The sequence below is a fragment of the Amborella trichopoda genome, chromosome 6 (assembly GCF_054954075.1).
Source record: "Amborella trichopoda isolate Santa Cruz 75 chromosome 6, AtrichopodaSantaCruz75HAP2 v2.0, whole genome shotgun sequence".
Classification (NCBI taxonomy): Eukaryota; Viridiplantae; Streptophyta; class Magnoliopsida; order Amborellales; family Amborellaceae; genus Amborella; species Amborella trichopoda.
The window spans coordinates 39,635,653-39,654,005 of NC_142341.1; the positions used below are offsets into that span (position 1 = coordinate 39,635,653).

Consider the following 18,353-nt stretch of genomic DNA (forward strand, 5'->3'; position numbering starts at 1 on the left):
GGGTGGAAACCATTGTTATTTTTGCAACTGAAATTTAAAAAGTCGAGGAAAAAGGGGACATTCTTGCTCAAAGAAGGCATGGAATGATGTCAGAAGAGGATTCTTGAAGAAAATATCACAAACATAGCAGGCACAATTGAGATAGAATCACAAAACATAAACTTTCCAAAAGTTTGAACAAGTTTTGGAGAGTTCCTCGATCTTTCAATATCTTGAGATATTCAATTTGTTTTGGATAGATATCCCGATGAGTGAACGAGTTTTGGTTCATCATGCCCAATCCTCTTATAGGGCTATTTGACAGATAGGTTCTATAGGAACTGGATGATATTCATCAATACTTCGAGATTGGGTCGGTCTTAAGTTATCCCTATTGTACTATATGTGTTAATTGAAAGCACTTCGATCTTTTATTGATCTGTCGAGCGAGCACTTATTTGATTTTAATTGATGAAGAGTTGGGTCAATCATCCGCTCACATGGATTTTGGGATTTTGGTTTGCTCAAGGACTAGAATACTAAATTTTCATGGAAAATAACTCTTGGAAAATAACCTGACTTTTCCACGATTTCATTTTCACACCAAAACCTGTTTTTTTCCATATTGTGAAACCAACGGGCATTGAATTACATATTGCATGAGACTTGTTATGCTACCTTATGATATAGGTATAAGAATGTTGAGAATGTATATGTTATATGTGCAATAATTGAGTGGAGCTGCTACAGTCCCACATTTTTGTTAGCTGTTTGGATATTTAGATGTACAGATGCAAACTATTTCATGTATCCAAATAATGTAAAGTCTACATCTGGATATGTGTTCATGCTTGTAGGGGGTACAGTTTCTTAGAAATCAAAGAAACATGATATGGTGGAATTGTCCACCATGGAGGCAGAGTACGTGGCATACTGTTTGGCAGCCAAAGAAGCCGTATGGATTAAGAAATTTCTTAATCGACTTGATTTTCATCCTATACGTTATGAGGCAGTAAGAATTTTCTTTCACAACATGGCGGCGATATACGTGTCAAATGAGCCACGATTCCATAGGACTCCAAACATATAAAATCGTGTTTCTATCATCTAAAGAATGATGTGAGATTGAGAAAGATTCAGATAAACTAAATATTCCAGTAGGAGCACCCGCTAATATTTGACAGGTCAATTGGAACAACATACTATAATGTTGTTCACCCATAGAACCCAGATGTATGGCACTGGTTGTATAGCTATAGAAGGGAACCACTTGTTTGAAGAACTCTTTTGAGCCCATGAACATATGGCCCCCATGCGATGAAGGTACATAATGATCTTCAGTGACAATAGGTTTATGATTCGCGATGCGATATTAAATATGAACCATGACCACTTTTGGGATGAGATCCGAGTAGCAAAGAGAAAAAAGGAATTGCCTCAAAAAGTCCTATTATGAAAGCATTGAAGGCAAAAGCCATGATTAATATATTGAGAGAGAATAAGTGAAAAATGCTTGAGAAAGAGATTATAATTAGGAGAGAAAGATGGAGATGAGAGAAAGTGAAGAAGAGAGAATGTAAGGCCTCAAAGGCCAAGTGGGATTGGGTGAGTGTGGTCATAAAAGTCCTTATGAGTGCTTGTAAAATGAAATGATATAGTAGAACAGGGACTCAATGCGAGTGTGGTCCCTCTTGGATCACACTAAGCAAACGATGTTTGCTGATACCAGACTGAACTTGACGAGCTAGGCCAATCGGTTGAGAAAAACCTATATTATCTAGGTATAGAAAACTATCCAATAAGGGTTCTAATAAGTCATGCATTGATGAGGCCGGAGTACACCCGGATGAGTGAGCTGAGGGACTGTATGACCCTTGTGTGTGATGGTGGCCTTAAAAAACGGGGGCCAAAGCCTCATTCGCGAACTATTACACGGCATGTACATATGATAATCATTTCAAGATAAAAGCTTATATGTGTGCAAGAGATATTTCTATGCTTCATAGGCGTTGTAGTCACATAAGATATATGTGACATTGGTACGTCTCTAGGGGAGAACTTGAAATCCACAAATCGAGATTACGACCCCTTGGCTTATTGGCCTGACTTTAGTGACCCACTAATGAACCCCTGCATAGACTGTGGTTCATGTAAAATACTGAGTTGGTTTGATAAAGCAAGTGTAGACCGTAGCCTACAGTTGAAGGTGGACTGCCTAAACATTTATTTATTTAATTCGTAGACCATATGGATCATTTTTTCATCTAATGAATTTAATTATATTTTTTTTAATGATATATGATTTTTAGAATTACTATTTGAATTTTTCTAGTTCTCTGGATATTTAATTTATTAAATTTGGATTTATAAAAACATAGATATTGATTTTAGATAGATTTAAATATTCCAAATTGATTTTATGGATTTTTAAAAATCATATAATTAATTTTAATAATTGTAATATTGCATGGGAGGCCTAATATGTTAATGGGCACACTATTGCATGCAAGTGGGGCCCATGAAGTACCACTTAGGGTGGCACATCCTGAAAGTAAATGATATTAGCAGGTACTTTATTTTCTTTATTTTTTAATTTATTTTTTGTTTTTCATCTGCCCATATTTTATGTTAAAATACATTATTAATTTATTTTTGCTCTTTAACCGCTCTTTATTTTGTTACTTTTGTTGCATGTGCTCGTATAAAACTTGAGTTTCATTTATTTATATTTCCTATGCCTTTTTGTCTTACTACTAAGTCATTGGGTTGAATCAACTCCAAAAAAGGAAGGCAGGAAAAGAGAGCTTCTCATCTTGGGTCTGCTCACTTTCATTATCTACCTAAGTTTTGCCCAAGAAAGTAATGAACAGAATGCTCCCTAGTGAGCATGAAATCTTTAGGATAACTAGCAGCGATGCTCACCTCAAAAATGACCGTTGGATTATGACCGTTAGAAGGATATGGCCGTTAGAAGGATATGACCGTTGGATTATGACTGTTAGAGGATATGACCATTGGACGATATGACCGTTGGATCATAGTCGATAGATCGGGGCCTCTAAAATGCCCTTTCGAATCTTTCTTTCATTCCTGTATGCTTTCTCTCGGCTTACCTCTCTCTCTCTCAGTCTCTCTCTCTCTCTAAGTTTACTCGCTCTCTCTCTGTAACGCCGGCCAACCGTGTTCTGCAAGCCTTGAAAACCAAGGTAAGTTACCTAGGAGTGTCTTATTTCTTTATTAGTGTTGCATGTGAACTTTTTATTGTTGATGGTTTCTGCAATCATGTTAGGAACTCATGAAACATCTCATGGGAATATCCTTTTGGGAGACAAATTTGATTTCTTTAGCTGAATGTTGCAATTAAACTGCCACTTTTATATAGGCAAAAGTTGGGGTATCATTCTGATGATGCAAATTAGGGTTGATTCTTTCATGGCTGCATCGCTTTTATACAGGGAAAAGTAGGGGTATCATTCTGATGAAAATTAGGGTCGATTCTTTTATGGCTACATTCTTAAGTATATTAAGCTAGGAATTATTATCCTTTTCTTTTAGGTTCTGCGGTCATGTTAGGAACTCATGAACATCTCATGGGAATATTCTTTTGGGAGACAAATTCGATTTATTTAGCTGACTGTTACGATTAAACTGCCACTTTATAGGCAAAAGTTGGGGTATCATTCTGATGCAAATTAGGGTTGATTCTTTCATGGCTGAATCACTTTTATATAGGCAAAAGTTGGGGTATCATTCTGATGCAAATTAGGGTTGATTCTTTCATGGCTGAATCACTTTTATATAGGCAAAAGTTGGGGTATCATTCTGATGCAAATTAGGGTTGATTCTTTCATGGCTGCATCACATTCCTAAATATTATTAAAGCTAGGAATTATTATTCATTTTCTTTTAGTTTTATGTTTTTGAGAATAAATTCAAGGAAATGGATCAAGTTGCTTCTGGAGGTGCAGACAAAGGAAAGCAAGGCACAAAGTACAAGGAGAACGGAAGGTGAAATGGGAGGGGCAGTCTTGCATTGGGTCAATCCCCATGAAAACGCATGACTTGAATTGCTCCAGTATTACTTGAGATACGATTTGAATTGACTACTAATTTTATATAGAGAAGCATAAGCCCTGTAATGGGCCACAGTCTGCATTTTAAAAGGGAGACAAATTACGGATTATATTTTGTGTGCTCATGAGTGTATTAGCTCAAGTAAAGCTAGGGGCACCGGCTTAATGTGTAAAATCAATTTGGAAAAGGCCCATGTCAAGGTGGACTGGGGTGTTCTTATGAAAGTGATGGATGCAAATGGGTTTTGTGGTTAAATGGATAAGTTGGATTGAGGAGTGTTTGAGTTCTGTCTGTTTTATCAATTTTGATAAACGGACGACCCAAGGGCCTTTTCAAAGCAACAAGCGTGTAAGACAAGGTGATCCACTGTCGCCTTTTTGTTTACCTTAATGGTTGAGACATGTAGTGTGATGCTTAGAGACTTAGTGGAGGTTGGACTATTTAAGGGATTTAAAGTGAGTGATAGAGGAAGCCAGATATTACATTTTTGGTATGTAGATGACACACTAACTTTTTGTAGTTTACAAGAGTGTGAAATAATAACTTTGAGGAGATTCTTGTGTTATCTTAGAGTGAATTGGAACAAGACCAACCTTATATGGGTGTGTTGAAATGATGAAGAGCGGGAAAAATTGCTGCAGATATGGTGTATGGATGTTTCCTGTTAATAGGGTCAAGGGCTTCTAGATCTGTATGGGACCCTATGATCCAAAGTGTGCAGTTTTAAGCCTGACTTATGAAAAGCTAAATTTTTAATCCTTGGGAGGAGATTGACTTTAATTAGGTCGACTTTAATTAGATGTGCAGTTTAAGCTTGACTTATGGAAACCTGAATTTTTAATCCTTGGGAGGAAGATTGACTTTAATTAGGCCTAACTTTAATTGAATGTAGTGTGATGCTTAGAGACTTACTGGAGGTTTGGACTGTTGAAGAGATTTAAAGTGAGTGATAGAGGAAGCCAGATATTACTTTTTTGGTATGCAGATGACACACTAACTTTTCGTAGTGCATTGACTTTAATTAGGTCAACTTTAATTGGATATAGTGTGATGCTTAGAGACTTAGTGGAGGTTTGGACTGTTGAAGAGATTTAAAGTGAGTGATAGAGGAAGCCAGATATTACATTTTTGGTATGCAGATGACACACTAACTTTTTGTAGTGCACAAGAGTGTAAAATAATAACTTTGAGGAGATTCTTGTGTTGTTTTGAGGTGGTTACTGGTCTTAGAGTGAATTGGAACAAGACCAACCTCCCTGTGATCCAAAGTGTGCAGTTTAAGCTTGACTTATGGAAAGTTAAGTTTTTTTAATCCTTGTGAGGGAGATTAACTTTAATTAGGTCGACCTTAATTAGATGTGCAGTTTAAGCTTGACTGTTGGAAAGCCAAATTTTTAATCTTTGGGAGGGAGATTAACTTTAATTAGGTCGACTTTAATTAGATGTAATGTGATGCAGACTTAGTGGAGGTTACTGGTCTTAGAGTGAATTGGAACAAGACCAACCTTATAGGGGACCGTGTGATCCAAAGTGTGCAGTTTAAGCTTGACTTATGGAAAGTTAAGTTTTTTTAATCCTTGTGAGGGATATTAACTTTAATTAGGTCGACCTTAATTAGATGTGCAGTTTAAGCTTGACTGTTGGAAAGCTAAATTTTTAATCCTTGGGAGGGAGATTGACTTTAATTAGGTCGACTTTAATTAGATGCAGTGTGTTGCAGACTTAGTGGAGGCTGGACTATTGAAGAGATTTAAAGTGAGTGATAGAAGAAGTCAGATATTACATTTTTGGTATGCAGATGACACACTAACTTTTCGTAGTGCACAAATAGTGTGAAATAATAACGTTGAGGAGTTTCTTGTGTTGTTTTGAGGTGGTTACTAGTCTTAGAGTGAATTGGAACAAGACCAACCTTATTATAGGGTTTCTTGTAGTTCTTAGATGTGGTGTAGGGAAGTTTCCTGTTATAGGTTCAATGGCTTCTAGATCTATATGGGACCCTGTGATCCAAAATGTGCAGTTTAAGCTTGACTTATGGAAATTGACTTTATAGGGAGATTTTTATCTTGGTAAGGAGATTGACTTTAATTAGGTTAACTTTGTCAAACTCTAGTTTACTTTTGTGTCCTTGTTTAGAATACCAAGAGAGGTTTTTGTGGGAAGAAAATGAAGATAAAAAAGAATTTCTGTTTGGTAGCTTGGGATAAGGTTTGTACCTACCTATGAAGAATGGATGTGAAAAGGTTGACTAGTGCTGAATGAAAGATGATCAGTTATGGAAAAGGATATTCTTAGAGAAATGTGGGAAATACCGATGGCATATGAGAGCTTAAACAAGAAAGGCTTTACTCAGATTTGGATGGGGTTGTTGCACAAAATGAAGTATTTTAAGAAATATGAGAGTATCGGCGGGAGATGGAACAAACCAGATTCTAGCAATAGAATTGGGTGGGGACAGATCTCTAAAGGTACAGTTCCCAACTTCGTTTGCAAAAGTGACTTCATAAATTCAAATATGAAAGAGATGGTCAATGCATATGGGTATAATGCCATCTGGAATATTACTTGGATTGGTGAAGAGGTGGTGAAAGGTTCTATTATTACTATCTAAGGAAAAGATATCATTTGGAACCAAATTCTCAAGGGGCTTTTATTGTTAGGCATATATGACTTGCTCTTTAATGATAGAAGACAATGGCAAGAGATGAGGTGGGTCAGAATTTGGAAGTTGCCCAGTACCAATGAAAGTAAAATATTTTATTTGGTTGCTTAGCATGAACAAGCTGTTGACCATTGATGTGCTTAGAAAAAGGGGGAAAAGTTTTTAGCAAATACATGTATTCTGTGTAAAGGTTGACCATCTGTTTTTGCATTGTGGAAGCGGGTGCAGTACATGTTACAAAACATGTGTGTGATATTTTCACATTGTGGGAGTTGTCAAATGTTAGGTTGATGAAAGTTCACTTTGGAAGATCACTAAAGGGGTTGCGTGGGGCATCTACTAGAAAATAATTTTTGGCAATGGCAATGATTGATCGAATGTATCAGTTGCATCACTTGATAAGTATGACATGTAGTACCCATCAAGCAGGCGTATGGGAACCCCCTGATAAATTTTATGGAATCTCCATGGGAAATCCTGGCAGAGGTGGTATTGGAGGTGCAGTTAAGGATCATAAAAAAAGATATTGTGGGCCTGTGGGGTGTTAACCGAAAATGAGGCTGAAATGATATCAGTGTTGCAAGGGATTAGAATAGTAGATTGGTGATAATGGATCATTGTGGGTGATTCCATGAACGTGACTCATTGGTGTACGAAGGAAATGTGACAATTTTGTAGAGATAATTGTGGTATATTAGAGGGCTGGTTAGGGATCATATTGGGACAATTTTAAAGAGATATTGTGGGCTTTGTGTATTATTATTAATATAGCAAATGGAGCTGAGATAAGATCAGTGCTGCAAGGGATTAGAGTAGCAGATTGGTGATAATGGATCATTGTAGGTGATTCTATGAACGTGACTCATTAGTGTACGAAGGAAATGTGACAATTTTATAGAGATAATTGTGGTATATTGGAGAGCCGGTTAGGGATCATATTGGGACAATTTTAAAGAGATCTTGTGGGCTTTGTGTATTATTAATAGCAAATGGAGCTGAGATCAGTGTTGCAAGGGATTAAGGTGGCTTAGCAATTTGGTGGATCATTGAGTATGACACCCCATGAATGTGATTCATTGGTGTAAGAAGAAAATGGAGGTGCCTTTGATGCTTTGGGAGGAGGTTATGGTTCATTTCCTGATAATTGGTTCATATGCATATAGAGAGAAAAACTCAGCAGCAGTTGCTTTGGATAAAGATAATGTCTAGATGGAAGTGTTAGGGGGAAAGATTGAATGTATATAGAGAGAAAAACTCAGCAGCAGATGCTTTGGATAAAGATGCAGTCTAGATGCAAGTGTTAATTGTGATATTAATGATGGGCCCAGAGTTAGTGGGAAAGATTCAATGTATATATAGAGAGAAAAATTCAGCAGCAAATGTTTTGGCTCAAGATGCAGTCTAGATGCAAGTGTTAACTGTGATATTAAAGATGGGCCTAGAGTTAGGGGTAAAGATTGAATGTATATAGAGAGAAAAGCTCATCAGCAGATGCTTTGGATAAAGATTTAGTCTAGATGCAAGTGTTAGGGCGAAAGATTGAATGTATATAGAGAGAAAAACTTGCAGCAGATGCTTTGCAGTCTAGATGCTAGTGTTAACTGTGATATTAAAGATGGGCCCAAAGTTAGGGGGAAAGATTTAATGTATATAGAGAGAAAAACTCAGCAGCAGATGCTTTGGCTTAAAGATGCAGTCTAGATGCAAGTGTAAACTGTGATATAAAGATGGGCCCAGAGTTAGGGGGAACGATTGAATGTAAATAGTTGGAGTTTTTTGGTAATGTTGTATATTGTGTGATGGCAATTTTTATAAATTGCATTACTGCTGCATTTTGTTGATGTACTTATGTTATTTTCATTTTTTTTTTTGGGAAAGTACTTGTGTTATTTTGTGAATAAATGAATGAATGAAGAAGTAAATGCTACCTTTGTTTAAAAAAAAAAAAAACCCTGATAATATATAAGGTTAATTTGACAAAGTATCTGGTATGCTAACAAAGTATGTTCGACTCTTCTTTTATTTTAAATAACCATTAGTACATATTGAACAAAGTATGTTTGGCTCTTCTTTTATTTTAAATAACCATTAGTACATATTGAACAAAATGGGCTATTACTTTGTAGAGAATTTTTTTAATCATTACCCCCGTCCATAGTGCGTTCTATATTCTCAATAAGGTAATATCGAATTCATGTCAACAAAATAAATAAAAAGGTAATGTCTGAAATCCATTTGCATATAACGTTTGTGAAGTATATGTAATGATTTTACATAGTCATGCTTTTGAGTTTTGAAAAGCACAACCTAGAGTTTTTATGATTCGTGTACTTAACTTCTATTGACTTGGGTGATTTCATTGTAAGTACATCCCCTCTCTTGACAAATTCTCTCTCTAAAAGCTATACCTTTCATTCTCTCTCTCATCCACTCTCTTTGACAGTAATTTCTATTCTCTCTCACGATGAGTTCTTTGTCAGGCAGTTTGCTTGATGACCCCTTATTTTGCACGGGCCCACTCTCTCGCCCCTTATTCTCCCTCTCAATCCTGTGCCATCTTCCTTCCATTCTCCCACCACGAAAAATCTCCAATTTTCCACCATCTCCCTCAAACATGATAGCATCACACAACTTCGTGACCTCTCCCATAATGATGCTCTTCTTGACAAATTGGGGTGATTTCATTGTAAGTACATCCCTCTCTTGACAAACTCGCTCTCTCTCTCTCTCTAAAAGCTATACCTTTTATTCTCTCTCTCATCCACTCTCTTTGACCTGGTAATTTCTATTCTGTCTCACGATGGGTTCTCTATCAGGCAGTTTGCTTGATGACCCCTTATTTTGCACGGGTCCACTCTCTCACCCCTTATTCTCCCCTCAAACCTGTGCCATCTTCCTCCCATTCTCCCACCACGAAAAATCTCCAATTTTCCACCATCTCCCCCAACCATGATGCATCATGCAACTTCATGATGTCTCCCATAATGAATTATGCTCTTCTTGGATGCTCAGAAAACCGGACATGTCTCTCGCCCCTTATTCTCCCTCTCAATCATGTGTCATCTTCCTCCCATTCTCCCACCCAAAAAATCTCCAATTTTCACCATCTCCCTCAAACATGATAGCATCATGCAAATTCATGATCTCCTCCCATAATGAATTATGCTCTTCTTGGATGTCCAGAAAACCAGACATGAGGGTGGGATGCAGCAATGGTATCCTTTGTACCCAATGAAAGTAAATGTTTTATTGGTTGCTCAGCATGAACAAGCTGTTGACCATTGATGTGCTTAGAAAAAGGGGGAAAAGTTTTTAACGAATACATGTGTAAAGGTTGAAGAGAAACATGACCATCTTTCTGTTTTTGTATTGTGGGTATACAAGGAAAGATATGGAATTGGATATATATGAAAGTGGGACATGTTACAAATATTTTCACATTGAGGTAGTTCACTTTGGAAGATCACTAAAGGGCCTGTGTGCCATCTAGTAGAATTTTTGGCAATGGCACTGATTGATCAAATGTATCAGTTGCATCACTTGATAAGGATGACATGATTGATCAAGAAGCCGTATGGGAACCCCCAGATAAATTTTTATGGAATCTCCATGGGAAATCCTGGCAGAGGTGGTATTGGAGGTGGGGCGTATGAGACCTCCACCCCAGATAAATTTTTATGGAATCTCCATGGGAAATCCTGGCAGAGGTGGTATTGGAGGTGCAGTAAGGATCATAAAAAAAAATATCGTGGGCCTGGGTGTCAGTGTTGCAAGGGATGAGGCTGAAATGATGTCAGTGTTGCAAGGGATTAGAGTAGCAGATTGGTGATAATGGATCATTGTGGGTGATTCCATGAACGTGATTCATTGGTGTAAGAAGAAAATAGAGGTTCCTTTGATACTTTGGGAGGAGGTTATGGTTAACGGTTCATATGCATGTATATAGAGAGAAAAACTCATTGGTGTACGAAGGAAATGTGACAATTTTATAGAGATATTGTGGTATTGGAGGGCTAGCTAGGGATCATATTGGGACAATTTTAAAAAGATATTGTGGGCCTTTGTGTATATAGAGCTGAGATATGATCAGTGCTGCAAGGGATTAATGTGATTCGTTGGAAATAAGAAGAAAATGGAGGTTCCTTTGATGCTTTGGGAGGAGGTTATGGTTCATTGTCCTGATATGTTAGGTTCATATGCATGTATATAGAGAGAAAAACTCATTGGTGAACGAAGGAAATGTGACAATTTTATAGAGATATTGTGGGCCTTTGTGTATTTATTTTATAGCAAATGGAGCAAGGGATTAAAGTGGCTGAGCAATTTGGTGGTAAATTGATCATTGGGGGACTCCATGAATGTGATCCGTTGGTGTAAGAAGAAAATGGAGGTTCCTTTGATGCTTTGGTTGTGGTTCATATGGCATGTATATAGAGAGAAAAACTCAGCAGCAGCAGATGTTATGGTTCATTGGCCTGATATGTTTGGTTCATATGGCATGTATATAGAGAGAAAAACTCAGCAGCAGCAGATGCTTTGGCTAAAGATGCAGTCTAGATGTGTTAACTGTGATATAAAGATGGGCCCAGAGTTAGGGGGAGAGATTGAATGTAAATAGTTGGAGTTTTTCAATGTTGTATATTGTGTTGTGTGATGGCAATTTTTATAAATTGCATTGCTGCTGCATTATGTTTTTTTTTTTTTTGGAAAAGTACTTACTTGTGTTATTTTTGTGAATGAATGAAAAAATAAAATGTTACCATTCTTAAATAAAAAAGTAGGGTTTTTTGTAAGTACTGATGATATTTTGTGAATGAATGAAGTGATACCTTTGTTAAAAAAAATAAAAAATAGAAAAATAAAAATAAAAATAAAAAAACCCTGATAATAACCAATTAGTACGCATATTTCAAATGGGCTATATACCTTTGTTAAAAAAAAAAAAAAAACCCTGATAATAATAACCATTATTATTATAGTACGCATATTTCAAATGGGCTATATGTTTCAAATAGGCTAACCTTTGTTAAAAAAAAAAAAAAAAAACTGAATAATAACCATTATTAGTACGCATATTTCAAATGGGCTATATGTCTCCAAATGCTAAAAAAAACACCCTGATAATAATTAGTACGCATATTTCAAATGGGCTATATGTCTCCAAATGCTAAAAAAAACACCCTGATAATAACCATTAGTACGCATATTTCTAAATGCTATAGGATCAATATGCGTATTAATATCTGAATTAGTATGCATATTGACTCTTCTTTTATTTAAATAACCATTAGTACGCATATTAATCATTACCCCATCCATAGTGCGTTCTATTTCCTTTCAGCAAAAATAATAAATAGTTGAATTCAAAAAAAAAAAAGAAAATAGATGGAATTTGCGTGTGGGCCCCCCACACGCAAAATATCAAATGGTCAAGAATGCTAGTGGAGAATATGCGAATATGACGCAGAATGCTATATTGATAGTTTAGTGCGTCTAGTTTGTCTGTTGCATCGTGAATTTTCACACTGAAATTGTAGAATGCATTTTCGAACGTAATAAAAATTTTATTTAAGAATAATGGTATAGATGAAAGTATATGGCGCTACAATCAAAACCGTTCTATAAAGAAAGGCGTGAAGTCAAGCTCCCATGACATATCAGAATTACATAAAATAATCGATGGTATCCCACCCTTAATAGAAACAGGACGTCCATATTTGATATTCGCCTCAAACTTATGTTGTGCGCCAATTAATTCTTTCTTGTTGATAAATGGCGAAATTCGATATCGTCAATGACAGTGTATAGCATCATTCAAATAACCATTGAAGTCCATCCATCCACTGAAATAATTGTGCGGGGCTAAGCTCCGTGCCTGTTGAGTTCCCAGTCCGACTCAGACCCTCTATGGCAATGCTCATAGGTCTGTCAGGTGTTGCTTGATAAATGGCGAAATTCGAAATCGTCAATGACAGTGTATTGCATCATTCAAATAACCACTGAAGTCCATCCATCCACTGAAATAATTGTGCGGGGCTAAGCTCCGTGCCTGTTGAGTTCCCAGTCCGACTCAGACCTTCTATGACAATGCTTATAGGTCTGTCAGGTGTTGCTTGCGCAAGCAACACATTCATCCAATTGAATAATTCATCTGGAAGATTAGGGAATTCTAGTTGTGTTGCAAAAATCATAGGTTGTTGTTCACATCGGGACAAGAAATCCTCCGCGGACGTAGATGATGATAGTATGCCTATATGTCCTTTGTTGTGTTGTTTGATCTGTATCGTTCATGGAATTCTCCATAATCAACGAAAGATCCCTCTTTAGAGATGTAAGCACGCACTGCGGCAGGATCCTTTGCTGTTTGGACGTTTGGACCATAGGTGGTGGACTCATGAGTGATCTCCCATCTTTTGGGATCGTATATGTTGATAACTTTGGAAAATTGAAGGAGACAGTGGAGATGGGGCGTTCCATCCTGATGATGTTCTCCTGATGATGTAGAATTATTGTGGATGAATTTGAGCCGTTCAAGTACTACTAATGCGGTAGAGGATAACGCGCATAAGTTATGAAAATGGCTTTGGCATTAATGTGAAATCCTGTTGGTGCCGTTGGCATTGTATATAAAGACCTTTAGGTTCCTCCGCGACGATGGTAGGAAATGAAAACTTCTCCTAGCTTCATTGCCGCATCGTCTTCTTACCGTTTATATAGTGTTTCTTGGTGGAATTCCATGTCATTCTATTCAAATTTTTTTGAATTCAAATTACACACCAGGGTCGGGCGTAAATCTACTTGGTTTTAGGTCGTTAGCTATGTTTCTGCTTCATTTATAGCAACAACCAGCATATAACGTTTGTGAAGTATTTTAATGATTTTACATAGTCATGTTTTTAAGTTTTGAAAAGCACAACCTAGAGTTTTTATAATTCGTGTACTTGACTTCTATTTACTAAGTATCACTCTCTCTCTCATCGAAGGTGACTTTGCTTTTCTCTCATTGTCTCTTCTCCCCCTCTCGCACCTCTGTTTTCTCTCACCTAATCTCTTGTTAACCAGTTACCACTCTCTCTCTCTTGACAAACTCTCTCTCTCTCTAAAAGCTATACCTTTCATTCTCTCTCTTTCATCCACTCTCTTTGACCTGGTAATTTCTATTCTCTCTCACGATGGGAGCATTTTGCTTGATAACTTAGTAGAAGAAATCCTACTCAAGTGGCTTGTCCCCCTTGTAAGGTCTCAAGATTGTCTCAAGATCTTGGAATGAACTCTTATCCTCCCCTTCCTTATTTTGCACGGGTCCACTCTCTCGCCCCTTAGTCTCCCACTCTCTCGCCCCTTATTCTCCCTCTCAATCTTGTGCCTTCTTCCTCCCATTCTCCCACCACGAAAAATCTCCAATTTTCATCATCTCCCTCAAACATGATAGCATCATGCAACTTCATTATCTCTCCCATAATGAATTATGCTCTTCTTGGATGCCCAGAAAACCAGACATGAGGGTGGGATGCAGCAATGGCATCCTTTGTACCCTGATTGGTGGGATAGGTAGGGGTGTCAATCCGGGTTTTTGACAGGCCAATCCGCCTGCCTTCCTGCTGTTCCCTGATCCTCAGCATACTATTTCGGATTCTATTTCGACCCCCAGCATTGCAAATTCAGGGTTTTGACTACAGTATCGAATGTGTTGGCATGGAGGAAGCCCATTCCGGAATACTAGCTGTTTGACTCATTGATTGGACAATGGAGGCTTGCATGCCAAAAAAACCTCTAATCTTTGGCATGAAGAATCTTATATCGATTGGCCATACATGCTAGGATGGACAGCAGGTTGATCAGCTTCGACATGGTGAGAGAGGCAGTTGAGATAGTGCACCCTCGGTGTGGGTTGGCCATGTTGCTCTTGGATTGGAATGGCCATGTTTCTCTTGTGGCTGTAATAGGGCTTGATCTAAAAAGTTAATGGTGTGGTTTTGCAAAACTGAAGACAAAGTGGGAGGAGATAATCAACGTACATCTTGCCCGAGTTGGGGTTCGAATATGATGGTGAAAATGTGCTGAAGAAAGGTGATAGGCATCCCTCACCCGTGCTTGTATGTGGAGGCCACATTTTTATGATTTACGGTAAAAAGATTATGAGTTATGGCAGTAGTGGGAGGCTGCATGCCTTTTTTCCAAGTGATAGAGATTGTTTGATGGTGAGTATATATGCTACAAACCCACCCTGTTTCTTTGGATTTTTATGGTGATGAGAGAGGAATGGGGAGATGTGCGGTAAGAAGAAGCGGGGTCTCTCTCAGCCAAGCTTACTGGCAAGAAAAAGAACCTTAAAACTCCGTGCAACTCTCTCCCATGACAACAGTTTGGTGGTCCCCAAGACATCTTGAATGGGGTTGTTGAGTTTGTTGAGGGACTACATTGTCTTTTCGGTTGCTTTTTATTACACTTGTAATATTTTATGCTCCATTATATTTACCTAAATGCATGTCTGTAATTGATCTTTTTTCTCTCTCTCTCTCTCATGCCAATGCCCATACCCATGCCGCGCTGAACTTCAACAATTAAAATGTGGATAAAGCTTGCTGCACACGAGCAAAAAGGGGTGTTACTCTTGAAGCCATAACCATCTGCTCTCTCCCTCCCTCTCTAGAACTTGTCCATTGCTGTTTGCAGGAACTCGTCAAGGAAACTGTCCTCTAAAGCTGCCAAAAAAAGCTCCTATCGAGCTGATAATTGCCAGAAATCTCAGCTGTTGGGCATTCCGGATTTTGCGGGCATTGTTGTTTGGCTTCTGCATCATTTTCTTGACATTTTTTCCTTTTTGAGGACAATTTGGAGCTCTATGTGTCCTTCTTCGTTACATATGTAGCAACGACATTTTCTTAATAAAAAGTTTGTTCTCTGATGCAGATTATACGGATTTTGAAGTATTTGCTCAAAATCCCCAAGTAATTAAATTGTTTTATATCCTAATAATGGTTTGGGTGTTATAATAGATTTTTGTTTTGGATCTAGTTGATCAAAATTTAACTCTTATCTGCAAAAAGATTTACTGGTTTGTCAAGACTTAACCTTCTGTTAAAGAATCTTTGATCGAAAAATATATATTATTTCCTGATGCTTAGAAAGTTAAAAGATGTACTTCTTTTTTAGAAGTTTTATCTGTAGAATTTTCTGTTAACCGGTTTGCAGGTATTTCCAAATCTCGCCAATTTAGTTTTGGTTGCATCTCTGTATCAAAATTGCGAGGTTCAAAACTTTCTACAATTTGATTATTTAAATCGTTCAGTTATACTAACATTCATGGATGACTTTCCATTCGATAGCAAAATCGAAGCTATCTTCTTTCATCCCGACATTTTTGTCTAGATAATTATTTTAACTATATCTCATGCGCAACTCCGGTTTAGAGTTCATATTTGTTTCTAGTATGGTTTTGAAAATGAAGGTGAAGGTTTTTCTTCTTCATTTGGAAAAAATCTTTCTGCTTAAGATTTTTTAAATAATTTTCGAAACTATCAAGGGTTTAGAGTCTGGGTTAGAATCCAAATGATCCGGTTTTTCAAATTATCTTTTCAGATGACTTTTCTAAGTGTCATTTACTTCATTTGCAGTAATATTTTATGATTCTACGTCACTATCATCAAAGCTGATTGTTAGATGATAATTATTTCTTAACATGGGTTCTTTATGTTCTGCTAATAACCTTTGTATGCTGGAAATAAGATGGTTTTTCTTGTTTCAAAGTCTTTTTCCTTTATGTATCTTGATTTCTAATATTCGATAATTTCTTTGATGACTTCAAATTTTTGAGATTCATTTTCTTCTAAAACGCATTTCAGCTCCATAAAATAACATTTTTCTAGGTTTATATGGATTTTTCGAGTCTGTGATTAGGGAAAAGCTCATTTTTTTCAAAAGAAGAGTTTTAGATTCTTTTTCCAGCAATACTTCTCCTTGTAGATTTTGAGTACTTCAAAATTTTCTCAATAAAAAAGTGTTCTTGCTGACTTTCTTAGTAGGTCTACCGGATAAAAACAGCCACTCCTACACAAGGAGAAGAAAGAAGGATTCCTACAAGAGATGGAAATTGTATTGGAACCCGACTGGACATAGAGAAACAACTCTATACTCTCAATTTGATCAACCCAATATTCTTAAACCAATCTCATATAGGGACATCATAAAGATGCAGAAACAAATACAATAGTCTCATTCAGCATGTAGGTGTCCAGTTTTTATAAAAATCCCAATATTTCCAATCATATTTACAATGAATTGAACGAGGTATGGAAAAACCTTATACTCGAAAACAGATCTAAATACATATAGGAAAATTATCAGACTTGATAGCAAATCAAAGTCTAGAGTTTTCAAAACTAAAAGAAAAAATATTTACAACCATTAAACAAATGAATTGGAATGAAGAATTTACTTTTGAAAAAATCAATGCATTTTTGGAAGTAGCTTCTTATAGATAATCAATCTAATGAGCCTATCTTCAAAAAAATAAAAAGGATATGTCTGTATGAGAAGGCAAAAACTTTCCTGCCTCATGCGATTTTCGAAAAGATTTCCAAAATAACCTATCTTTGAAAACATAAAAAGGATATGTCTGTATGAGAAGGCAAAAACTTTCCTGCCTCATGCGATTTTCGAAAAGATTTCCATAATAATAGATGATGAGCAATACTTCACAATCCCAAAAATATATGTAGATTATGAGAAGAATGGTGCCATGACGCCATTAATTTTGAAGTATTGTTGGAACATTGCAAGGATACCTTACCTTGAGAAAATGGGAAAATTTCACAAAAAGACAGGTAGAAAAAGGCTATCTTACTTTCAGATAATAATAGAAACTTCGAAGATGTCTAAAAGAATTTCACAAATATCTTAAAAGAAGAATTTTGTGGACAAATAGATGCATATAACCTGAAAATCAGATGCAAATTACTTTGTAAAAATTAAAATTATGCAAAATCAAATAATTTAATTTGTTTGCAAAAAGAATACCATAAATGGTATCAAATGCTAGATGATATGAAAACAGATTTCTGGAAAAGAAGACAATTTTTCCATAAATTGCCAGTTCCTTGGGACGAGATTTGTGAAACTGATTACGACAAATATGTATGTGGTAAATGTTTCCGAAAGATACCCTAGGAAATAGGATAAGGTTTGTTTTTTTCAAAAACATTGAAAAAATCTAAAAGCAGCAAAACAAGTCAAGAAAGAACTTGGGATGAAAGATTGTAACTGAATTCTTAAAAACAATTTTCGAATTTGGATGTGAAAAGAATTATCGAAAGAAATCTTTCAAGAAGAAAAAATTTAAATGGAAAAAATGGAATAAAAGAAAAAAATTTAATAAACAAAAAACAGTATGTTGTTAAGAAAAATAACAATAATCCAAAAAGAAAAATATTAAGAAAATGATAAAAATCCTTGAAAAAAACAATTTAAAATTTGTTTTGGACAAGAAATTTCTGATAGGGAATCGATAATATTCGAGATAGAAACTGAGCTCGAAATAGAAGACAATGATTCGGAATTAGTTTTTATGATGAATGAAGAAGCACTATCAGAAATCTCTATATAAGAACAACAAGTTCTTAAACTTGGATATGTGATT

At 36.5% G+C, this 18,353-nt stretch overlaps 1 long non-coding RNA gene across 2 annotated transcripts; it reads left to right on the forward strand.

Annotated features, from left to right (window-relative positions):
* The first annotated feature begins 2,786 nt into the window (after positions 1-2,786).
* Positions 2,787-15,627, forward strand: LOC110006888 (uncharacterized). 2 transcript variants are annotated; one of them, XR_016058466.1, is made up of 2 exons: positions 2,787-3,185; positions 15,297-15,627. It is a non-coding gene; the product is annotated as an uncharacterized LOC110006888 (long non-coding RNA). The 2 variants fall into 2 exon arrangements; XR_002280234.2 differs by having other exon boundaries at positions 3,017-3,185; positions 14,205-15,627.
* Positions 15,628-18,353: the final 2,726 nt, after the last annotated feature.